Below are 26,382 nucleotides of genomic sequence, written 5' to 3' on the forward strand. Positions count from 1 at the left end.
AAACGTGACCATGAGGTTATTCGTGCAGACTTTCGGTGGCGAGGTAAGAAAATGGTTCTGAGCTTTGCTAGCCAGAAGTGTTCCTACATTAGAAGACCTTAAAAGATATTTTTTGGAATGCTGGGAAGTAAAGAAAGATCCCCTGCAAATCACTTCTGAATATACCAATATCAAGAAAAATGCTGGTGAGTCCGTTCAAGACTATTGTATTATATTCAATGCGGTTTATAATGCAATTCCGGATGACTTAAAGCCAACTAGAAGATCATCTTTGCTTAAGTTCCCGGATGGCTTTGATCCGGACATGGCTTATCAGTTAAGGGAGAGAGATCCAGCTACCTTAGAAGAGATGCAGAAAATTGCCATTAGTTTTGAGGCAAATTTGAATGACAAGCGAGCTAGAATAAAAGCTGAAAAGAAAGTATCAATAAAGGAGGAAGCTTCTACCTCAGATTAGGTGCTATGCAAGGTAGAAAAGATGATTGAAAGGTTGACACTTGATAAGCCCGAACCGCAGATTCGGAATCCTAATTTCTGTGGTCAGTAGCAACCACAATTCAGGATCAAACAGTGTGAGCAACGAGCACAAGAAACGACATCACAAAATCAGCAAGTAAAGACACCTCTTCAGCAGAATTTTGTTGGCCCCGAATCAGATGATGAAGACCATGTAATAGGAGAAGAAAATCATTTCTTTACTCCTGATGATATGCCCACATTTATCACTGAAGATGATGAGTATGCAGAAAGTTCAGCGGTACAACATGATGCAGATTTTATCTTGTCGAATGACACAGCTCTTGAAGAGGAGTCGGATGAGTATCAAAGAGGGTATATGCATGCCTTGTCCGCTCAGCAGCGTCAGTATTCATTAAGAAACAGAAATGTCCTCGTCAATCCAATCCAAAAGAGAAAGGAGGGTCCAGCATCTAATAATGAGTCACCGGTTGCACCAAATAAAGGCAAAGAAGTTACTGATCCAATGCCTAATAAAACTCCACCAGCACCAAAGGATAAAGCGGAGAAGAAAGAAGTTCCAGCCAAAGAGGTAGAGAAGACTTCCACTTCTAGTTTAGAAAATGAGATTTCTAAATTGAAGGCATCTATTCCTTTGATAGAGCTGATGAGGAACAACGATTATAGAGGTCAGGTTTCCAAAATTCTAAATTTTGATCCAATGTCCGATATGGTGAGTGTGGAAGATGATAAACTTGAACTGATTTTTGGACCAGCATTGAATGGTGAGTCTCCTGACAGTGATGTGCCTCCTTTTTATATCAGTTTGAGAGTGCATGAGTTTGTTTTGCATAACGCTATGTTCGATTCTGGTGCCTCCCACAATCTTATGCCAAAAGCTATCATGGAGAAGTTGGGTTTGGACATTACCAGGAAGTACCATGATCTCTATTCGTTTGATTCCAGCAGGGTGAGATGTATTGGGCTTATTAAAGACTTGGTGGTCAGTTTGGATCAGATTCCGGCTAAGAATATTTTGATGGATGTTGTTGTAGCAGACATTCCTCCCCGATTCGGTATGCTTCTTTCAAGGTCTTGGGGAGCAAAGATCAAAGGAACTATGCAGCTCGATTTCTCCTATGCAACGATTCCAGTGTTTGGCCAAATGAGAAAATTGTATCGTGAGCATAAAATGAAATACATGATTACAAGCAAGGAGAAACCAATTAATCATCCGATTAATTATGTACATACAGATCTAGAGTCTTTTGTTTTGTATTCAGATAGTTTCAATGATATTGATAGTCAGTTAGTTGTAGCAGATGACATTCTAGAAATAGCAGAAAATTTTAGAGAAGTTTTGAAGAGAGAAGGACAAGAACATGGAAAGACCGTTCAACAAATAGAAAAATGTGATGGACAGCAAGCAGGAAAAATAGAGGGAAAAGAGTTTCAGACTTAGAAGAAGAGGAAGATGGCCTATGGACCATGGATTTCAATGGCACAGTAGGAAATGATGGTGCTGGAATTGGAATTTGTGTACGCAATCCTTTTTCCGCTCCAAACAAAGTGCCGAGTAACGTGCGGGTATGTTCTTACAAACTTGCTTTTGATTGCTCAAACAATGAAGCTGAGTATGAGGCTTTGATTGCTGGCCTAAAGATCCTAAGAAAGTTGAATGCAAAGAGGATTGTTGTATATGGTGACTCCAAATTGGTGATTAAGCAAGTTAAAGGCAAATATCAAGCAAAGCATCCTCGGATGCGGGCATACCGGAATGTTGTTCTAGACATTTTGAAGCTTTTTTCAGATTACACTTTGACGTGTGTGCCTCGTATTCAAAACAGTATTTCTGATGCACTTGCTAAGGCAGCAAGTAATTTGAATATTCCCATGAACTCAAGCAATAAATTTGAAATCCATGTGAAGCACCATCCGACTATCCCGGACAATCAAAGATATTGGCAAGTTTTCCAAGATGATGAGGAGATCAATGATTTTATGCAAAACAAAGGTAAATTCAAAGATACCTCAATTGATGTAGAGAATGATGATGGCAAAGACAATGTGCAGATTAATCAAATGGAAGTGTTGCAGCTCAAGGATAATGTGATTCCTAAAGGTTTGATACCTTTACAAGAACTCTTTGATCATGATGATGTAGCCCGCAAACCAACATTGCAGCCAATGGAAAAGGGAGTTGAAGACGTGAACATTGGAACAGCCGAGCATCCGAAGATGGTAAAGCTGTCCAAAGCATTGTCACCGAAGGTAAAGGCCAAATATCCCAGTTTGTTGTCATCTTTTTCCGATGTGTTTGCTTGGGACTATTCTGATTTGAAGACATATGATACCAATATAATTCAGCACACTATTCCTATTAAGCCTAATCAAAAACCTTTCAGACAGAAGTTAATAAGGCTTAATCCAAAGTTGCTACCATCAATTGAGAAGGAAGTTAACAGGTTGTACAAATCAGGAATCATTTTTCCCGTTCGTTTTTCTAATTGGATATCTAATTTGGTGCCCGAGCGAAAGAAAATCGGTGAGATCCGTTTGTGCATTGATTTTCGAAATCTCAACAAAGTTTCATTGAAGGATAATTATCCGTTGCCCAAAATGGATCACATACTTCAGCGAGTAGTTGGAGCATCTCGCATGTCATTACTCGATGGTTATTCCGGATATAACCAAATTTTATTCCATGAAGATGACCGAGACAAAACAACATTCACCACTCCGTGGGGAACATTTCATTATGCAAAAATGCCTTTCGGTTTGAAGAACGCGGGTGCCACTTTTCAGCGAGCAATGGACTTGGCTTTTTCAAATGAGAAGGATGTCTTCTTGGTTGTGTACCTTGATGATTTGACCATGTTTTCCAAATCAGATGAAGAACACTTGTATCATTTGAAAATTGTCTTTGAAAAGTGCAGAAAATATGGTGTGTCGTTGAATCCTAAGAAGAGTTTGTTTGCCATGGATGAAGGCAAACTACTTGGGCACATTATCTCAAAAGATGGCATCCATATTGATCCAGCACGTGTGGAAGCGATTCAGCAAATTGATCTGCCCCAGAATAAAAAGGAGATACAATCGTTTAATGGTAAGATGAATTTTCTGCACCATTTTGTTCCTAATCTTGCTGAACATCTAAGGGAGATTACAAACATGCTTAAGAAGGACAACCAAGTGTCATGAATGGAAGAGGCTGTAAAATCTTTCAATTTAGTAAAATTGGCTCTTTTTTCAGCTCCGGTTCTAATCAACCCGGATTATACTCGGGATTTTATATTGTTTTCATTTACTTCGGAGCATACTATGGCAACTGTGTTAATGCAGAAAAAAGATGAGCATGAGAGACCTATTGCTTTTTTCAGCTGGACTTTAAGAGATGCTGCTTTGAAATACAACATTATTGAGAAGCAAGCCCTTGCACTTATAAAAGCATTGAAAGATTTCCGTGTGTACATTCTGCTTTCCCATAGTTTAGCTTATGTTCCTAACACTGCTGTCAAAGATGTTTTGGTTTAGAATGATCCTGAAGGAAGACGTGGCAAGTGGATAGCAATTTTGCTGGAGTATGATGTGGAGATAAGGCCCACAAAGCTTGTTAAAAGTCAGGGTTTGGCGAAGTTGATGGCTGAATCAAATCTGCACGTCTTAGACATAAATCTGATCGCTGTTATGTCCGATGAAAATGAGGAAAGTTCGTCACTTCAGGTATCATAAATGTTTATTCTTTCTCCATGGTATTCAGATATTATATATGTCCTTCAGAATTTGTCCGCACCACCTGGTATGGCTAGAAACAAAGCTAGAAATCTTAAGTTGAAGGCCGCTAAGTTTTGTATTTTGAATTCTGCACTTTATTGGAAAGATCCCGGTGATGTTTTGTTAAATTGTTTGGTGGAAGAAGAAGCGAAGCAGGTCATGGAGGATTTCCATAAAGGGGATTGTGGCGGTCACCTTTTTTGGAAAACAACAGCAAATAAAATTTTGAGGGCGGGATATTATTGGCCGACATTGCTTGCTGATGTGTTCAAGACTGTTAAGAACTGTCATAACTGCCAGATTTTTGAAGGAAAACCGAAATTACAACCTTTGCCACTTAAGCCCATTGAGGTGAGTGCCCCTTTTCAACAGTGGGGGTTGGATTTCATTGGTGAAATTCATCCTTCTTCTTCAGGTCAGCATAGATGGATCCTCACAGCAATAGATTACTTCACGAAGTGGAGCAAAGAAATTCCCACCAGGCAAGCTATGGATGCGGTAATAATTTCATTCCTAGAAAATAATATTTTGTCTCATTTTGGTTGCCCAAATAAGTTAATCACTGATAACGCAGCAGCTTCCAAGTCAAAAGGGATGGTTGAGTTTGGCAGTAAATATCATATTACTTTGGGGAACTCAACCGCCTATCATCCACAAGGCAATGGATTGGCGGAGTCTTCAAATAAATCTTTGGTCAACATCATTAAGAAGATGCTAGAAATGAACAAGAAAAGTTGGCATAAGAAGCTGGTCCATGCACTTTGGGCAGATCGTGTGAGTCAAAAGAAATCCATTGGTATGTCCCCCTTTGAGTTAGTTTATGGAGTTGACATAGTGTTCCCTACCTCTCTTGCAACTCCGGTAGTCAAACTTCTCCAAGAGGCGGGTAGTGAAGAGGATCCAATGCAGAGAAGACTAAATCAAATGATCCACTTGCAGCAAACCCGGGAAGATGTTTTTCAGAACACATTCAAGTTGCAGGAGCGAATTAAAAAGATTTATGATAGAAAAGCAAAGGCAGACACATTTTAGTTCGATGATGTGGTGTTAAAGTGGGATGCAAGGAATGAGGAAAAGGGCAAGCACGACAAGTTTGACAATCTCTGGAAAGGTCCTTTTAAGATTGCAGCATATCGGGGTCAAAATTCCTTTCTTCTTAAGAAGATGAACAGGGAAGATTGTAGAGGAGGGCCGTCAATGGTCGGCTGCTCAAGCGGTACCTTTTCTAAGTTATTTCTGTTGTCATCATTGTCATTGTAAATACCATTTTATTTCAGTTTCGCTGCAAGTGTGTGATGCAATATTTTCTCCAGTCTGGGGCCGGAAGTGAAGGCTATAATTGTGAAGAAAGGTTTCAGTTTTGAGTTCAGTTTGTCGAGTCAGTTTTTCAGTCATTTTAGTGTTATCATCGAGTCGTTTTCAAGTCAAGTTTCAGTCAAATAAATTGAGTCAGAAGTCTTGTATTGTTTGTCGGAATAATGACTCCATAGCCCAATGGACGAAGGCACTGTCTAGCTCTTCCAAAGATCTGCCGTTCTTGGCACCTCCAAGGAGCTACCATCCCCATTGGAGCCAATGTTAGAGTCGGTCTGGTCATCCCTCCGTCAGAGATCAAAACTCTTTTTGCATTTCATGTTTAGGTGTCCCATCACTTTCGATCAGTTGCATTTAGCTAGGGGCATGCCATTGTCTGATGGAAGGGTTTGGTGTTCTTGTTTCCCTCATGCTTGTACTTGCCCGGGCTAGTCAAAATTTCTCTATGTTCATCAAAGTTCATTTCAGTCATTCATAGTCATTATGCTATTTTGGTCAAAAAGAGTTATTTTAAGAGTCTAGGTCTAGTGGTTGGTCTTCAAACATGTCAAATAATGCCTGCAAGCCATGAGGATGGTTTTCGAAGAAATTCCTAGTTCAAAAGCTCATCATCAAACACATTTGAGGACATTTCTTGTTCAAAACTCTGTTTTGAATAAGAAATTGTCGAATTCATTTTTTGTAATAATCATGTATTTTTTTTCGCCATGGAGTTTTCAAAGCAGGCTCTGGTTTTCCTTTGCCAAACATCAACGCCAACATCCCTGTAAAAAACAACCAAGTTCATCAGCTCAAAACTCAGAAAATCAATGAGACAGCCAAAAGACAGAGTTTCATTAAAAGACAAAGTGCCATAGTCAAAAACATTGCAAATTGGGTTTTGAAGAAGTAAAAATCAAAACCATCTCTTGTCAAGATATTTCTCAAGCTATTTATCCCTTTGCAACAAGTGTCTTTCATAATCCAAGGGAGAAATTGTGTTTTGAAAGTGCAAGAGAAAAATAGTGAGTGGAAGAGGCCGATTGCGTGACTTGGAGGCAGCGCGGCGCATATAGCAGGTGGCGTGACGCACATAGAGCACGCGGCGCACTGGGAGTTTTCACCCAGTGTAAATTATAACGGGCGCGGCGCACTGGGTTTTGAGCGCGGCACGTATAGCCTCAAGCCTGAAACTTGCTTGGAATTTCACCAATTCGCCCATACCTTGCATGAATTCGCCAGGTAGGCCCTCATTCTTGTTGTTGCTTTGAATTTGGTGATAAGTGTGAGTGGTTTATGGGTGGTAGCATTTGGAACAAAATCTAAACCCTCCCTTTAAAATACATTCAAAGGAAATTTGCTGTGGGGTCTTGAATTATTGATTGGTCGCCAAGGACTCTCCCCTTTCCCCATTTCCCTTTTGTTTCCTCATTTCCTACCCCCTCCCATCAAGCTCATCAATCCAACATTGCATTCAAATCCCAAAACTACTAAACCCCTATTCCCTATCCCTCCACACATTTGTCAACTATAAAACCCCAAAACCCTACCTTATAAAATCCCCAAACCCTCCTACATATCCTTGAACAAAATTTCCCCCATAACCCCTATTCCCATCATATTATTCCCCTTCCTAACACTCCCTTTTTACATTGTTCCCCTTGGTGACAGATATCATAACAATACCTAGTTTCATACCATCATCAAAGGGCAGTCCAAGCACAGTACACATGACAATTTTTTGGGCACAACACAGGTTTTTTCTCCCTGTGCGCTGCGCCACTGGCGCGACGCTTAGGATTGGGAGCTCCAAATCATAAATGGTTTGCATTTTTGGATTCAGCATGAAAACTCATGCCTACTGGTGCATGGACAAGAAGTTTGGGTAAGTTTTGAGTCCCCAGGAGGTCAAAAACACCCTAAAAATGACCTCTCTGCCCCTAATTTCACACACAGAAAGCAGTCTTGGGAGATTGAGGTTTTGGAGGGGCAAATGGGCACCAAATTCAGAAATTCCACTTGGGTTGGAAAGTAGACAGGAAGGGATTTCCAAAAAGTACACTTGGGCTCAATTTGGACTTCAGAAAGTGCCTCAAAATCAGCACCAAAGTAGCGCAACACATATAGAAATTGGCGCGGTGCACAGAGGTTTTTTGCCCGATTTTTCATCTTCCAGCTCAGAAATTCAGCCAGTTTGACTAGTTTTGCTTTGTGATGTAATTTTTGACTTATCTTGATGTAATTGAGTGAACATGATGTAATTTTGACACTTAGTTACTTGTTTTAGAAGATTCATTCACCAAAGAGTGAAAATTTAATGAATGAATCAGTTTCCTACCGTATAGAGGCAAGTTGTTTTGACTCCCTAGATTTTAGTGCTTTGTTTAGAATTGGTTGAAACAGCTCCTAGAAGGATGAGCTCGACCCCTAGAGACAAGGGAAGAGGTTGGCTTGTCTATATTATGTAATTTCTAAGTCATTTTCAGGGTTGGACTCTTGGGAAAATCTTGGCACTCTATTGTACATTGTATCTCTGCATTTTTGGCTAAGGAAAGACCAGGGTTTTGCAGCACTGTTTGGGATCCGTGTGGCTTTATGTTTTGACGGTGTGCCTCTCTGAGTAATTGTAAATTTATCTAGTATTTTGTGTATCATCTTCATTCTTCTTCTTTTGAATTTGAAACAAATGAGTGATTAAGGTGGAATCCATAACTGTTATGCTCTACCTTTGAATTTGTTTAAATTTTCATGTTTTCTTCAGTTTAAGGAGAATTCTTGAGTCTCTCTTGCTCTCCTTAGCTCCTCACCTGTCTGATCTACCCATCTCACCTGCTTTAAAGCATCAAAGCGATCGCCTTCCTTGCCCCAATCAGACCTCTGCAGAAACTGTGCCTCATCCCCGAGCCCAAATTTGCCTTTCCCATTTCTTCAACAAAACCCTCAAAAAACCAAATCAAAATCCCTGCACTTAATACCTAGCCTAAAATCAGTTGCAAATTTAGTCATCTCGAGCCTCATTGATTACCTTTTGCTGAGATTTACCTGGAGAGAGCCCTCTCCTGTCCTCGTAGGGCTAACTACGAGGCTGAGCATGGTTTGATGTGGACCTAGAACCTTGTCTTTTCAGCTTGAGACAAATCTAGGCTCTAACACTACCTAGAGGTATGGCTACATGTGATCCCTCAGCCCACCTGGCTCGAAGTTCCCCCCTACTGGAGGTCTCTGCATGAGTAGATGTCTCTACTCGATCTCTTCTCAACTTCTCTAGTTGTGGCTGCTCCGAAACCTCCTAAAGTTGCTGCACCAATCATGGCTCCTCCACAATTGTCTGAGACTTCTTCTGGCGCTGCATGTTGAGAGGTAATATACTCTCCCTCTCAACCACCAAGTCTCCATCAGTTGCCTTGCTACTCAAGGCTTTGCATGCATCTTGAACCTCAAGAGCATACAAGTTCTTGACCCGTGAACTGATCTGCTTCACCTGTCTAGTGATGAAGTGTCTAAGGAAAACCTTTCCCTTACTGAAGACTACATCATAGCCTCTGTCTTCCAGCATCACGATAGACACCAAGTTTCTCTTCAGTCTTGGTACATACTTGACGGTCAAGGTAAGGCGAGCTCCATGCTCCCTCTGAAAAATAACCGTGCCTACACCTAAGACACTATACTTTTCATCATCACCCATCGCTATGAGTATCTGGAGATATTTCTCCTCCAAAGTACTAAACAAACTCTTGCCATCGGTCATGTGGAAAGAAGCTCCACTGTCAAGAAACCAACCACTTCCCACCATGGATGAAACCATGCATGCGAAGAGTGTGAAATCCAACTCAAACTGTGAAGCAAGTGCCTCACCTTGAGATCCTTCCCTGGATCCCTTCTTGGATTTCCTCAATGGACAATTTTTAACAAAATGGCCCACCTCATGACAATGAAAGCATCGCACTTTCGATTTGTCAAACTTCTTCCCACCATGGGGAGAATTGGACTCAAAAAGAGAAACCTTCTCCTTCCCCTTCTTCGCCTTTGTCGCTAAGGCATAGTTCTCTTCATCATCCATGGATGAAGAACCATCTCTGGTGCTTCTTCTTATCTCCTCCTGCATCAAATCCGACCATAGTCATTCCCAATATGGTAGTTTCTCTCTTCCATTAACCGAGTCCTAGTAGCTATGCCAGCTCTTAGGAAGACCGAGGAGTGCAAGACTCACCATGTCATCATTAGAGGTCATGATCCCTACACTTCCAAGCTCATCCTTGCATGAGGTGAGCTCGTTTAGATACATAGAGATCGTGTCCCCACTTTCACACTTGATCTTTCGAAGTTTGTCCTTCAGTACCAGCTTCCTTTGATCACTGCTATTCTGATAAAGATCTTTCAATGTTTTCCACATTGAAAATGGAGTCTCCTTCCCATGGAGGCTCAAGACAATGTGATCTCGAACTCCCTCCAAGAGGATTCTCCTAACTCTAGCCACACACTTCTTCCATTCTGCTAGTTGAGTAGCATCAGTTGGCTTCTAGACTTATTGATCAATGAAGTCATTTAAACCATTATCTTCTAATACTGCCTCCATGTGATCCTTCCAAGCTATATAATTTGAACTGCCATCAAGGGCATATTCGAGTCTCAAACCATGGAACACCATCGGTGAAATAGATATGATAAGAACTCAGTTCAATATTCAGAAACCACAAACTTCAAATTCTCCCTTCTTGTATATTGTTCTTCCTTGATCACCTATGCTCCGATACCATGTAGAAATTTCCACCTGTAGATCACCTAATAATGCAATATACTAAAGCAAAATACTTGATCTACTTCTACAACCAATTTAGCGGAAGCTTAATTGAACATGAGCAACATCAAGCATGAGCAGATATAACTAAGAATGAGACTTAATCAACCATAACACAAAAGATATAACCTGGGGAAAGCACTAGCCTAAAACCCCATCTCTGTATTATCAATCAAGTGGAAATCCTCAGCAACATACAAAAAGAATCGGCTCAAAAGCTATCCTGCTCTCTGTACTTTGATGATGTAGCTTAGGGACTATCTAGGCCTGTATATATAGGCTCCACAAGTCCTCCAAGCTCCTATTTCCTTGCACAGATTTGATTGGGGTCCAATTACATAACATGTGTGAATTGGCCAAATCATACCTGCTATCACCTTAGGTCCAACTACACAGTACTAGAAGGAATAATATTCCTTCCTCATGCAAGGAATATTCACGAGGAATATCCTAGCAACTGATAGTACATTGTCCCTCATCTGATCTCAACTGGGTCTCTATCTGAACTGCCATGCATCAGTTATCCATGAGTGAATACTCAGTTATCTAAAAATACCAGTTGTCACATGCATGCAAGCATCAACAAACTGAATCTCATTAAGTTAACAACTTGTTAAATTAACCTAACTGGACTTGACTAAGTTAAACTAAGTCAACTAATCCTCTCAATATAGAACTCATCCTTAATTCCTCAATCAGTGGAGCAAATCAAGGACACATTCCCCAACCAGTGGAGAAAATATTGCATGTTCTCACAAAGACTTCAAGTTTGATTTTCCTTAACTAATTAACTCAAACTAAATTAATTAATTAATATTCAAACTGCTGGTAAGACCAGATTCGAATTTTACTTCCTATTTCTAGTCTAGGGATTGACTAAAATAGGAATCCACATTGCACTGCTAAAAATAGAACTTCTATTTTTAGCACTTCCATTTTTTATTCCCTATTGCTCAATCCAGCACTGATGCCCAAACTGCTATTTTTAGTAGTGCTATTTTTATCACTTCTATTTTTAGCAATTTCTTGTTGCCAATTTTCAACAATGTGCATTTAATGCAGGATTTAAGGATAAAAGAAAGGAATTTTGGCAAAGACCTTGGTCAAAACTTGAATGGGATAAGGGAGAGGAATTATAGGAGGTAAATACTCCTCATTTACTACCCCTCCATTGGAATATTCCTCCATCAGCTCGGAGTGCAAACAACCAAATCATGAGGACTAGAAGGTCGCTGAGAAAGTGAAAGTCAAAGCACCAGTTTATCTCAAGTTTCGGAGCCGAACCTCCCTAATTTTAAGGAAGTCGTTGGAGACTTTAGATGTATAAGTATAGAGGCCTAGGACCTCAGTAGGATTCAAACTTTTGATTGTAAAACTTTACTCTATTTTCGAGCTACAAGACTTATGATAGTTTTTGATGTAATCCATTGTTTTGATAATAAGAATGAGGTCTGTTTTGAGCCAACACTGAGTTAACTCAAAGGGATGAAGCTCTTGGGTTAGGGCCCAACGCTAGCAGCTATGGCTCCTCTTTATTGTACATGTATGCTAGCATAGATTCATGGTTTAATTGTTCATTTTCTTAAGTAGCAGCATTTCCATTACAGCAATGTAGCGTAGATTGGTTGTGTTTTAGTTTGATTCACCTCCTCCCTCTGGGACCATGACTTGAGGAAGAGACCCTTCAGCAACCCCAGAAACACAGATTTCTAGTTCTAGCATGAGCTTTGGAGTTTTTCGTCTTGATTCAGTACTTGGTTCATTTCATCGTCATCTTTTCCCATCACTCTCTTTTTGTAATAAGATCTCACTCATATTCTCATTTCCTTCAGCACTTCCTTCATGCATAATATATGCGGAAGCCAATAAATCACATGTTAATCAAATTATACCCATAGATTTCCTTACCGTTTGATCGCAACAAACTTGACCAATCACCATCGACTGTGTGTTGTGTATTCATTTCAACATTTGACTTTAGGCGCTCCAAATCTCCACCATCAATCTGTTTTGCTTGATCCAATTGTTATCGCGTCACCCACTCACCAACTAGCTTGGCTGATATCCACCTTTGATCAATCTCGCATGATCCAACAGCTATTGCACAATCTCGCGTGGATTCTTGCACGACCAATATTAGATTGAGACCGCGTAAGAAAAGTGGTTTTCCTGTGCTATGTGTCACCCACTTAGGCTAATCGCGTAAAATTTAGGAATTCCACCTACAGCTTTAGGGTGCATGAGAAAATTCTTACCACCTATGAAGACCGCTTCATCATTCCGCACGTTTTCCACCCTTCTACCGACACATGACTTGATGTGATCCATGCATCTATTCACTTAATCTCTCGCGATAAGATCTTCACCGCTCATCTTCCGTTAATCCTGTTCATTGATCGATCCATCCATCTATTCACTTAATCTCCGCGATAAGATTTCCACCACTCATCTTCCGTTAATCATGTTCGTTGATTGATGCATCCATCTATCCACTTAATCTCATGCAATAAGATCTCCACCGCTCATCTTCCATTAGTCTTGTTCGTTGATCCGCCCGATCCAATGGTTCCTATGCACTGCTGCTTCATTACATCTCCCTTTCACTGATTTCGATCTTCGATTGCTCTTCTGCTTGACTCCTTCCTGAACTTTGTTCTGTGTATTATTTAAACGCTACCACTCCTGAGCTTTGATTTGGTTATTCAATCAGATTCCAACACTGTCTGATCATCGCAAACACCAAAAAAACCAAAAAAAGTGAAAACAAATTTAGTTTAGTTTCCTTGCTTACACATTAGTATGGTTTGATGCTCTTTACTTCTGTAACTTAGATAGCAGCATTAGGTTAGCATTGATTTAGAAATTCTGCTTAGCATAGCTGTTTAAATGGTTAATTAGGATATGGTGTGATTTAGCATTACATGTTTTCTTTATTACTGCAATAGAGTATCTCTCTTAGAATATATTTTCTCTTCTTCCATCAAATAATTAAGCTTCTTCTGACTCTATAGAAGTTGTTATCACTGAAAATTCTGTTTCCAAAAATTGCTCAGACTAGCTTAAGGACAAAGTGTTTTCGCAGCACATAAATCCTTTAGCAGTTTCGCAGCGCTACATGTTTAGGTGGTTTCGTAGCGTGCTACGAAATTGGGGATTTGTTCGAGTTTTTAGTGAAGGCCAAAATCCTAGCATGCCTATTGTACAGAGTTCTGTTTCCCTCCAGAAATGCAGATGAGAGCAGCGACAGTGTTTTCAAGGAAGCAGTGCATTAAGCTCGTTTGTAGCAACACAGATTTGCTCAGTGCTCTCCCTGAGACGAATACCTTGAAGATCCTTTCCTGGGACAATCGCCTTTCTCAAGTCAATGAAGCCCTTCTGATCCCAACTCAGGTTAATTATCTTGGAAAAGCAGCAAATATATATGAAGCTGGTTATCAACTAAGTGTTAGTATATATATCATCTCCAAGTACATTGGGAATACATGGTTGGGGGATCGTGTACGTGTCAGTAATGAGTTTTTGACAAACGAAATGTGTTTGCATTTTAGTATGTGCCTCATGTTCTAATCTTTGTGTTTTGATCGGATACAAGGAACCAAACGAGATGTTGAGGTTTGGCAAACATTACTAGCTGTTCGTGCATTAGTTCTTCCACCGACAGAGGACATAGACACCTGGTTGACATTTGTTTTTTTTTTTTTTTTTTAAATCCTGCGAAGACTTCAAGCTTATGGCAGACGCTATTTCCCGCTCGATGAAACATTTCTTCTCCCCAAAAATATTGGCGATTCGGAGGTGAGAGGTTCGACTTCTGTTAACTCGAACTCGTCTGCTTTCTCCACTCTCGGCCGCAGACTTTCCAGCTTCAAAGATGTACATAAAGCAGGTGATTATTGAGGGTTTCAAAAGTTACAAGGAGCAGGTTGCAACAGAGCCATTTAGCTCCAAGCATAATTGTGTGGTTGGTGCCAATGGGTCAGGAAAGACAAATTTTTTTCATGCAATACGGTTTGTTCTCAGTGACTTATTCCACAACCTCCGTGCTGAAGATAGGCAAGCATTGTTACATGAAGGTGCGGGTCATCAAGTATTGTCAGCATTCGTGGAGATAGTTTTTGATAACACCGATAACCGCATTCCGGTTGACAGGGAGGAAGTGCGTTTGTGAAGGACTATTGGTTTAAAAAAGGACGAGTACTTTTTGGATAAGAAACATATCACGAAGACAGAGGTTATGAAACTGTTAGAAAGTGCTGGGTTTTCTCGCTCAAATCCATACTATGTTGTGCAACAGGGAAAAATAGCTTCCTTAACATTAATGAAGGACTCAGAACGATTGGATTTGCTCAAGGAAATAGAGGGCACCCGTGTATATGAGGAACGACGCAAGGAAAGTTTAAAAATTATGCAGGAAACTGAAAACAAGAGGAAACAAATTATTGAAGTTGTTCAGTATATTGAGGAAAGATTAAAGGAACTTGATGAAGAGAAAGAGGAACTGAAAAAATACCAGCAATTGGACAAGCAATGAAGGTCACTGGAGTATACTATTTTTGAAAAGGAATTGCAGGATGCAAAGGCAAAACTAGAGGAGATAGAACAGTTGAAATCCCATCTAAAAGTTGTAGAGTTTGGGGCTGGAAGAGGTTATTTAACTCACATGCTTTCTGACTGTTATGGCATTAAGGATATAGTACTAATGGAGCGCAGGTTATATAAGTTCAAGGCTGATCGAAGTTTGAGACAGACAGAGGCCATTAATTTGGAGCGCCTAAGAATAGACATTGAAGATTTGAAATTGGAAGCTGTGGAATCTTTGAAGGACTTTTACTATGCTGCAGTAGGGTAACATCCAATATTCCACCATCAGATTCAGAGATCATTATGTTCGAAGGTAGCAGTTGCAAATTATGGTATCATGGCTTATATTTCGTAATCCATCAAAAAGGGTATCTTACAAAAGGTTTTATAAATAGCTATTTGTGTGTAGATATGTCTCATGAATTTAGGGCCTTGATAACCGCAGAAGACCAATCTCTTGCATTATTGCAACAAGGTGAAATTGTTTGGAGCAAATTCAAGACACAACACTCATTCCAATACTGAAGTTATCTCAGCTCTCAGGTTCTTCAAAAATAGTTCAGATAACTGATTATGCCCCTAGTGGTATTGAGCTGACAAGATCTTGATGCTGATTGCTTTCATTTCCAGATCATATATATCTCTTATCAAATAAGAGAAGTAGATGAGGACCAGGGACCATTAAAAATATAGTAGAATTTATTATGCATATTACAAGACTCTGTTTTTGAAATCACACAGCAGTTTCGTAGCGCGCTACGAAACTGCTGTAGGTGGTGATTTTAAACGCAGAGCTGCATACGAAAAGTTTTGGCTGGCACACCTGTCTACCAAGGAAGCCTCCAGCATATCAAGAGCATGGTGTTACCCTATTCTCTTGGGTTATTAAAGAATTAAAGTATCCACTGATGTATACTCGGTGATGGGGGACCAGAACCGAAAATTTAGGGATATTTTCGGCCAATACAGAACAGATCAAAGCCTTCGGTATTCAAAGCCAGCATGGGACATTAATTGCCCATCTTATGCCATCTCATGCCATCTCAGCTGAACGAAGAGAAAGCCAAGTGTCAAAGCTGCAAGAAGGAATCTTCAACGAAGGAGATAGAATTAGAGTTATAATTAAATTAGGACTTTTTAGAACTTCAGTTAGCGCTGATTGTATTTAATAGGTTAGTTCAATAGCGGATAGGGGTAATCAATGGCAATCATCGAGCTCCCCTCATGCTGGAGGTGGAAGCTCTAAGCAGTTAGAAGTATGTGTCTATATAGAGGAGAATGATCTATGTAATAGAGGTTGGATGTTTTGAAAAAGAACAAGTCTATTTTGGTTTATGTAAAGCAGATTTCAGTAATGCAAACAGCTGTTGTTTCTTCTCAGGATTCTCAATAGATCTTATTGTTCAAATGTATGGTGGTTTATTCTCTTAATGTTCTTTTACAGTCTTGTTATGGCATAATCACTCAGAACTCATGTATCATGCTCTGACTTCCTATATGCTTTGGCAAACTGTGTTTTATGTAAGTTGTGTTTGAACATTAGATGTAAAGAGCCCTGATTTCTATGAAAAGATGGTGTTTTTGTTTGCTGAGATGTGTGAGACTCCATAAGCCCAATGGGAAACAATTTGATATTTGTCCAGCCAGCTTATTTTCATGTGTTTTTTAAAGAGTTAGCCATCTTTCCTTGTCATTAGTCCATATTCATAATCTGTGAGAGAGCCCTCTCTGACTAAGGAGGCTAAACCTTAGTCTAAAGCCTGGTTTGAAACAGTTACACATAGTCTTACTGATTGGCAGCCTTCAGTACCTGATTTTGTGATAACATTTTGGTGCGTCTGCCGGGAGTCTGAAGATTACTCATTCCCGTAGTTATAAAGTTGAATTTCTGAAGGTAGCAGGAGTTCAAAAAAGGTTTTCGAGGCTGCAAATCTACCTTGGCGACTCCATTATTGAAGAATTCGAAAGTCATAGATTCGTGGTGATTCCACTAGAATTATGAAGGACCCAGAAGCTACCATTCTTAGTTCAAGGTATGCATGCATAGATTTTTCAGGAATTCATGGTTTCCCAAATCATTTTCCCAAGGATGCATATTTTCTAAGGAATGGTCCAAAATTTAATGGAGAAGATTTGAGTTTAACTCTGAAGCATATCTCAGATTTCTGTCATTTTTCTGAGCTTCTTAGAGTTAAACATGAGGATGTTTGTATTATGTTATTCTATGATTCACTTCAAGGGAAATGTAAACAATGGATTGAAAGTTTTCCTATCAAATCCATTAAGTCATTTCAGGACTTATGGCTTATGTTTTTGGAGGAATGGATAGATAGGTCAGAGGTGGTGGCAAATTCTCCTTTAGTTGAGGGTTTCAAACAATGGAATGATGATCATATTAATGAAGAAATAGGTGAAAATTTTTCTTTGTCCTTGTCCTCGTATCTAAAGTCATTTGACTGTAAAGCAGAGGATAAGATGAGATTTTTGGATGAAGTTGCTGAGGACATTGAGAAAGAAATTGAAGGTTTAGAAGGTCAAATTCAGGCATACAGTTTTCATAATCATGATCATTATTTTCAGAGGTTTTCTATGGCAGAACGCAAGGAGAGAATGCTGGTTCCTTTCTCTTTCACGATTGAGGAACTGAACACTGCTGTTGAAGATCAGTTTGCACAGCTGGAAAGTTACAAGGAAAAACAAGCTGATCATGTATTCTGGGATCCTGTAGCTGATTACATGGAAGAGTTTTACTCTCAAGTTTTTCAGTTTTCCTATAAAGATTAGAGGCAATTTCAGTGGCAGTGGTCATCACAATATTGTTGTAGCTCTGAACTCCGATGCAGTCAAAAAACTCAAATATCAGATAAAACAGAGGATTGGCTACATTGGAAATTTCATGTTGATTGAGCAGAAAGAAGTTGAAATTGTTAGGGTAGGTAGGTAGGTAAATGCAAATAAGCTCAAGGTTAACTGAGCATTTTTCAGTAGATGTAGCTTTCTTTATCCTACAGTCATGCTTGTCAAGTAAATTTCTGTTTGTCATAAATAGATAAGGCACTGGACCTGCGAGTTCTTAGTGTACCACAAGGGCACACTATCCCAAGTGGAGCCACTGTTATCACTGAAAATTCTGTTTCCAAAAATTGCTCAGACTAGCTTAAGGACAAAGTGTTTTCGCAGCGCATAAATCCTTTAGCAGTTTCGCAGCGCTACATGTTTAGGTGGTTTCGTAGCGTGCTACGAAATTGGGGATTTGTTCGAGTTTTCAGTGAAGGCCAAAATCCTAGCATGCCTATTGTACAGAGTTCTGTTTCCCTCCAGAAATGAAGATGAGAGCAGCGACAGTGTTTTCAAGGAAGCAGTGCATTAAGCTCGTTTGTAGCAACACAGATTTGCTCAGTGCTCTCCCTGAGACGAATACCTTGAAGATCCTTTCCTGGGACAATCGCCTTTCTCAAGTCAATGAAGCCCTTCTGATCCCAACTCAGGTTAATTATGTTGGAAAAGCAGCAAATATATATGAAGCTGGTTATCGACTAAGTGTTAGTATATATATCATCTCCAAGTACATTGGGAATACATGGTTGGGGGATCGTGTACGTGTCAGTAATGAGTTTTTGACAAACAAAATGTGTTTGCATTTTAGTATGTGCCTCATGTTCTAATCTTTGTGTTTTGATCGGATACAAGGAACCAAACGAGATGTTGAGGTTTGGCAAACAATACTAGCTGTTCGTGCATTAGTTCTTCCACCAACAGAGGACATAGACACCTGGTTGACATTTGTTTTTTTTTTTTTTTTTAAAAAGCCTGCGAAGACTTCAAGCTTATGGCAGACGCTATTTCCCGCTCGATGAAACATTTCTTCTCCCCAAAAATATTGGCGATTCGGAGGTGAGAGGTTCGACTTCTGTTAACTCGAACTCGTCTGCTTTCTCCACTCTCGGCCGCAGACTTTCCAGCTTCAAAGATGTACATAAAGCAGGTGATTATTGAGGGTTTCAAAAGTTACAAGGAGCAGGTTGCAACAGAGCCATTTAGCTCCAAGCATAATTGTGTGGTTGGTGCCAATGGGTCAGGAAAGACAAATTTTTTTCATGCAATACGGTTTGTTCTCAGTGACTTATTCCACAACCTCCGTGCTGAAGATAGGCAAGCATTGTTACATGAAGGTGCGGGTCATCAAGTATTGTCAGCATTCGTGGAGATAGTTTTTGATAACATCGATAACCGCATTCCGGTTGACAGGGAGGAAGTGCGTTTGTGAAGGACTATTGGTTTGAAAAAGGACGAGTACTTTTTGGATAAGAAACATATCACGAAGACAGAGGTTATGAATCTGTTAGAAAGTGCTGGGTTTTCTCGCTCAAATCCATACTATGTTGTGCAACAGGGAAAAATAGCTTCCTTAACATTAATGAAGGACTCAGAACGATTGGATTTGCTCAAGGAAATAGAGGGCACCCGTGTATATGAGGAACGACGCAAGGAAAGTGTAAAAATTATGCAGGAAACTGAAAACAAGAGGAAACAAATTATTGAAGTTGTTCAGTATATTGAGGAAAGATTAAAGGAACTTGATGAAGAGAAAGAGGAACTGAAAAAATACCAGCAATTGGACAAGAAACGAAGGTCACTGGAGTATACTATTTTTGAAAAGGAATTACAGGATGCAAAGGCAAAACTAGAGGAGATAGAACAGTTGAAATCCCATCTAAAAGTTGTAAAGTTTGGGGCTGGAAGAGGTTATTTAACTCACATGCTTTCTGACTATTATGGCATTAAGGATATAGTACTAATGGAGCGCAGGTTATATAAGTTCAAGGCTGATCGAAGTTTGAGACAGACAGAGGTCATTAATTTGGAGCGCCTAAGAATAGACATTGAAGATTTGAAATTGGAAGCTGTAGAATCTTTGAAGGACTTTTACTATGCTGCAGTAGGGTAACATCCAATATTCCACCATCAGATTCAGAGATCAGTATGTTCGAAGGTAGCAGTTGCAAATTATGGTATCATGGCTTATATTTCGTAATCCATCAAAAAGGGTATCTTACAAAAGGTTTTATAAATAGCTATTTGTGTGTAGATATGTCTCATGAATTTAGGGCCTTGATAACCGCAGAAGACCAATCTCTTGCATTATTGCAACAAGGTGAAATTGTTTGGAGCAAATTCAAGACACAACACTCATTCCAATACTGAAGTTATCTCAGCTCTCAGGTTCTTCAAAAATAGTTCAGATAACTGATTATACCCCTAGTGGTATTGAGCTGACAAGATCTTGATGTTGATTGCTTTCATTTCCAGATCATATATATCTCTTATCAAATAAGAGAAGTAGATGAGGACCAGGGACCATTAAAAATACAGTAGAATTTATTATGCATATTACAAGACTGTGTTTTTGAAATCACACAGCAGTTTCTTAGCGCGCTACGAAACTGCTGTAGGTGGTGATTTTAAACGCAGAGCTGCATACGAAAAGTTTTGGCTGGCACACCTGTCTACCAAGGAAGCCTCCAGCATATCAGGAGCATGGTGTTACCCTATTCTCTTGGGTTATTAAAGAATTAAAGTATCCACTGCTGTATACTCGGTGATGGGGGACCAGAACCGAAAATTTAGGGATATTTTCGGCCAATACAGAACAGATCAAAGCCTTCGGTATTCAAAGCCAGCATGGGACATTAATTGCCCATCTTATGCCATCTCATGCCATCTCAGCTGAACGAAGAGAAAGCCAGGTGTCAAAGCTGCAAGAAGGAATCTTCAACGAAGGAGATAGAATTAGAGTTATAATTAAATTAGGACTTTTTAGAACTTCAGTTAGTGCTGATTGTATTTAATAGGTTAGTTCAATAGCGGATAGGGGTAATCAATGGCAATCATCGAGCTCCCCTCATGCTGGAGGTGGAAGCTCTAAGCAGTTAGAAGTATGTGTCTATATAGAGGAGAATGATCTATGTAATAGAGGTTGGATGTTTTGAAAAAGAACAAGTCTATTTTGGTTTATGTAAAGCAGATTTCAGTAATGCAAACAGCTGTTGTTTCTTCTCAGGATTCTCAATAGATCTTATTGTTCAAATGTATGGTGGTTTATTCTCTTAATGTTCTTTTATAGTCTTGTTATGGCATAATCACTCAGAACTCATGTATCATGCTCTGACTTCCTGTATGCTTTGGCAAACTGTGTTTTATGTAAGTTGTGTTTGAACATTAGATGTAAAGAGCCCTGATTTCTATGAAAAGATGGTGTTTTTGTTTGCTGAGATGTGTGAGACTCCATAAGCCCAATGGGAAACAATTTGATATTTGTCCAGCCAGCTTATTTTCATGTGTTTTTTAAAGAGTTAGCCATCTTTCCTTGTCATTAGTCCATATTCATAATCTGTGAGAGAGCCCTCTCTGACTAAGGAGGCTAAACCTTAGTCTAAAGCCTGGTTTGAAACAGTTACACAGAGTCTTGCTGATTGGCAGCCTTCAGTACCTGATTTTGTGATAACAGAAGTCTGGCTTGAAACCCCTGGGGCCTCTCGCCAGATGAAAAGTGACAATAGTCAAGACCTTCACTTTTACTTGTGCATATAGCACTGTCACCTCCAAGTTTGTACGAACCTCAGGTTGATAAGTAAACTTGGTATCCCAGGAGTTGCAACATCCTTGCTTCAATACTAGCGCTCATCACTTTTTGGCGTCGTTGCCGGGGAGGTGTCTAAGTAGAATGTGATTACTGCTTTCTTTTCTTCTATTTCTAATCTTCAATTTTCTGCCACTAGTTTATTTCTGCAAAATTAATCTAGTAGCTTGCTTTCTTTCAGTTGTCATTATCTACTTTCCTTTCCATTCTGCAAGTAGAATTTCAATTCAACAAGTAACTTTTCTTTCTATAGTAGTTTTCATTCAATCAGTAATTTCATTTCTGCAAACTACTTTCCAACTAAAAAAATCTTACAAAAACCAACCCAAAAACATTTCCTTTCATGCCTCATAGGAATAGGGACAGTTTAGGGAAATTCTTGCCAAATACCCCCACTGCATCCAATAACCAACCTTCTCTCTTCTTCGATGGTTGTGAACTGGAGGAGCCTTTAGGTGAGCAACATGACATATTTGAAGAACATACAAGGTAATAAGAAGAAGAGGAACCCATTCCTACTGAACCAATGGCTGAAAACCGAAATGACAAAGGAAATAGAGAGAGAATTGAGGGTGCCTTCCCCATCAGGGAAACTAATGGGGACACTAAGATGAAGAATATAAGCCCCTCTACTCTACCTCATTTCCATGGCCTGACCTCAGAGGACCCTAACACTTTCCTATTTTAGTTTGTTGTTATATGCCAAACCTATGACTATACAGATGATGAGCAAAAGTTAAAACTATTTCCATCTACCCTCAAGGATGCAGCATTGCGCTGGTTGTTGAAAATAACAATAAGAAATGATAAAAATAGAATTCGGAAATTCCAATTTTAATTTTTCCTTGAATTAAAATTGTGAATTAAAATCGAATTTAGTCTCACCAGTTGTTTGCAAATAATTAATTAATTAATTATGGATTAATTAGTTGGAGAAATTAAAGTTAGAAGTCTTTCTGCATTCATGCAACAGTTTTCCCTTAAATTAAGGAGATTATCCCTTAATTAAGGAGATAAGATTGAGTTATATTTGAGTTGTAATTAGTTAGCTCAGTTTACTGAGTTAAGTCCAGTTAAATTAGTTCCAAACTATTTGAGGAACTAATTGTGAGTTATCATTCAGTTGATGCATGCATGCACTTAACCATTGTACTCCAAATAACTAAAGATTCCTTCATCAAAAACTCATGCATGTCTATTCTAAGAAAGACCCAGTTGAGCTAAATTTCAAGGACAGTGTACTACCAGTTGCATGTGTTTTCCTATAAAGGAAACTCATGCATGCAATCAAGGTAAGGTTCCTTGAGGATTGCGCAGTTCTGACAGTGTGTTAGAGTAGTGTTCCATTTGGTGAGGTGAGAATCATGCACTAGGAACAACGCAAGGAAATAGGAGCTTTGAGGGAAAAGGAGAAGGCTTGTGAGAAGCTTTGATTGCCTGTGAACATCCAGGAGGATTGTACTCAGAGCTAGCTAGTTGTGAGAGCTAAGGCTTTGTATAATTCCTATGTATTTCCACCTTGTATGATAATACAGATAGTGGGGTTTTTTAGCTGAGGCTTTCCCCAAAGTATTTTCATGTGTCTTGGATGATTGATTCTTCTTCTTCTAGTTATATGTGTTCATCTCGATCTTTCTCAATCTTTAAGCTTCCGCAAATTGATAGTAGAAGTAGATTATAGTATATTTCTTTGGTTATATTACACTCTGGTTCATGGGTTTACCTGGAGATAGCATCACAACTTGGGCTCAGATGCAACAGGTTTTTAACAACAAATATAGGGACTACTGTAGGTCAAATGATACTAAAGAAGAGATTTTCAGGATGACCATGGGCCAGGATGAATCCTTAGAAGACTACGAAGAAATATTCCAGCTCAGTTACAAAAGGGCCAGGTGCACACTTGACCCCGAGTCACTAAAGTTGGTCCTGCTTAGAGGAGTAAGGGAAGATCTTCTAGATACCTTACACTTGTTAGCAGGAGGGGATATCTACCAATTACCCTATGAGGATATCAAGACTATCTTTAGAAACCATTCTAGGGCAACCAGGAAAAAGGGTAGAAGTAGTCAACCTATAGCCAATACATCATCTTCCAACTCATCCATCAAGGGTGAAATTGGAAATATACTAGAAGATTTCAAAAGTAAGATGTTGCAAACCCTTGACTTGCAATTGGACATCATTAATATCAAAAGGAAGTAAGAGGAAGCAGAGAGAGCCTTGGCCATCTTTTGTCCTAGATGCACCAAGAGGCATCCCAGGAACGAATTTCCATTGAACTGCATTGAGATTTGCTTGGTCTGTGAAGAAAACCACTCCACAGACAAGTGCCCTTCTTTACCCAGACTCAAAGTTGTATATCAAGGAGCTAAAGGGGTCACTGAGTAGCTTTGCTACATCAACCAAAGGAGACATCCTGGGCCTAGACCATACTAGTAGGGTATGCAAGGGTCATCTCATGCATAATACAACCCCAACCAAACCATAGCTATACCTTCTTGGGGACCCCCTGCTCATCCTTCCTGGTCTACACCCCCTCCTTGGTCCTGTGCATCTCAGTATCATTCCCAGCCAGCCAGCTAGTCATTTCAACCTTATGTTCCACCACAACCTCAATGGAATACCCCACTCCAGGGGTGGAGGCCCCAATACAACAATGCTCCCGCTCTATTGCCTCCACCACCTACCCAACCACAACTCCTACACATTGCTCCACCCAAGGGACCCCAGATGCCTGCCTAGCCAAATCCGAAACCGAATGATAGGCAGGCTCAACAAGTATAAATTGGAGAGACATCATACCCAGCTTATGCTGTAGAAATCCAGGAGATCAACCTAAGATTTGGGAGAATTCTCTTAGATAACCAACCTCCCTCTCCACATAGGGAGGTTTAGGAAGAAAGAGAGGAAAGAAACATTAAAGTAAATCCACCCTTTCCTGAGAGATTAGCCCAACCACTCTAGCCTACCCGAGAACAAACTAAACTTTTGGGAGAATTGAAAAATCTATGTGTAAAGATCCCCCTTCTACAAGATATAAAATATGTTCCCATTTACAATAAGTTGATTAAGGAGAAGAAGAAGAAGGGATGACCCTACCATTAATGTCATTGGGCAGCTATCCGACTTAATTTTGGGGTAGGTAATATGTCCAAAATATTTGGACCCTCGAAGCCCTGTAGTACTTGTGCACATCAATGGCACCATCATCCCACACACTCTGATCGATATTGGGGTTGCCATTAATGTGATGACTAAGGACACCATGCTCAAGCTCAACCTCCAAGGGTCATTAAGGAAGACCACAACAGTTCTGCAACTTGCAGACCATTCCACAGTCACCCCTGAGGGAATTGTGGAGGATTTGATGGTCTCCATTGACTCCTAGGAGTACCCTGTAGATTTTCTAGTTCTCCAGCCTAAGGCTAAGCTTACTGGTTACCCTCTCATCCTTGGGAGGCCATGGCTAGCCACAAGTGATGCGTACATTAGCTGCAGAGATGGGAATATGACCATCAAGAACAGGCATATGTCTAAATAGTTAGTTCTATACCCTCCTGCTCAACCTTCTCTAGAGCATGATTTACCTGTATGGTTGGAGGAGGAGGAAGAAGATGAGGTTTATTTAGCCCAACTTTATGCTTTGGAAGCAATCATAGGAGGAGGACAACAAGATGAGGATGACTTAATTGAACACCTACTCCAAAACCCAACTCCTAGTTTGTTACCATTAGAAGAAGAAGTAAGGGAAACCTAGAACAATCATCCAATTGACTTATGCTTGGCCGATTCCAACGCACTCCATGTCAAAACTATAGAATTCGGCCCAAAGAAAACTTTGAAAATTAATCCATATCTTTCTGCTCTTGAAGAGGAAAAGCTATGCAACATGTTGAGAGAAAACCTATAAGCCTTCACTTGGAGTTACAAGGAAATGAAGGGAGTACACCCCTCAGTGTGTACTCACCACATATACATCAAAGAAGGTTGCAAGCTAGTCTGGCAACCACAAAGGAGGATGAATCCAGCTCTTAAAGATATAGTCAAAGAAGAACTGTAAAAACTACTAGATGCAGGATTCATTTACCCTATCTCCGACAATGAGTGGGTCTCTCCTTTAGTGTTAGTTCCCAAGAAAAATGGTAAGTGGAGGATTTGTGTCGATTACAGGGAGTTGAACAAAGCCACAAAGAAGGATCATTTTCCCCTACCCTTCATTGACCAAGTTCTAAATGGCCTGGAAAGGAAGAATTTTTTTTCTTTCCTAGATGCATTCAGTGGGTACAACCAAATCCAAATCTTCCCAGAAGACCAAGATAAGACCACATTCACCTGTCCTTGGGGTACTTTTGCCTATAGGGTCCTTCCTTTTGGCCTATGTAATGCTCCTGCTATTAGCACCTAAATCTGCCTTAGGCTGAAGGAAGGCAAAAATTAGGGTAACCACAAACCACGCTCAGTCTGGTAGCTAGCCCTACCAGAACAGGAGAGGGCTCTCTCCGAGTCACGCTCAGTGAATATATAAGCAAAAACGGTCTGAGATGACTTACAGTGAAATATTGATCTTAGGCTAGTAAGTGAATAGGGATACAAGAAACAATTTTTATGAATGACCGAGCTTCTGGGATGGTATGGGACCAATGGTTAGCAAGGAACATAGAATTTAAGACAAAGTCACAGATTATCCCATGAGGCAAGGCAGGCGGAAAATGTAGCAATTTAGTTTGAAGTAATGTGGAATGGATAGATTGCTGAAGAGAGTGAAAAGGGCATAGTTACATGAATCCTTTTCAACAGAAGAAAAACACTGAACATGAAATTTTCCCACAGGCAGAGC

The 26,382-nt window shown here is 39.9% G+C and overlaps 2 pseudogenes; both read left to right on the plus strand.

The window, feature by feature from the left end:
- Positions 1–14,037: 14,037 nt before the first annotated feature.
- LOC149153638 (structural maintenance of chromosomes protein 3 pseudogene) lies at positions 14,038–15,170 on the plus strand (annotated as a pseudogene).
- A 3,540-nt stretch (positions 15,171–18,710) lies between these two features.
- On the plus strand, positions 18,711–19,850 carry LOC149153639 (structural maintenance of chromosomes protein 3 pseudogene; annotated as a pseudogene).
- The last annotated feature ends 6,532 nt before the right edge of the window (positions 19,851–26,382 follow it).

The sequence above is a fragment of the Pinus tabuliformis genome, chromosome 9 (genome assembly GCF_031772625.1).
Source record: "Pinus tabuliformis cultivar Carrire ecotype Pingquan chromosome 9, CPIR1, whole genome shotgun sequence".
Classification (NCBI taxonomy): Eukaryota; Viridiplantae; Streptophyta; class Pinopsida; order Pinales; family Pinaceae; genus Pinus; species Pinus tabuliformis.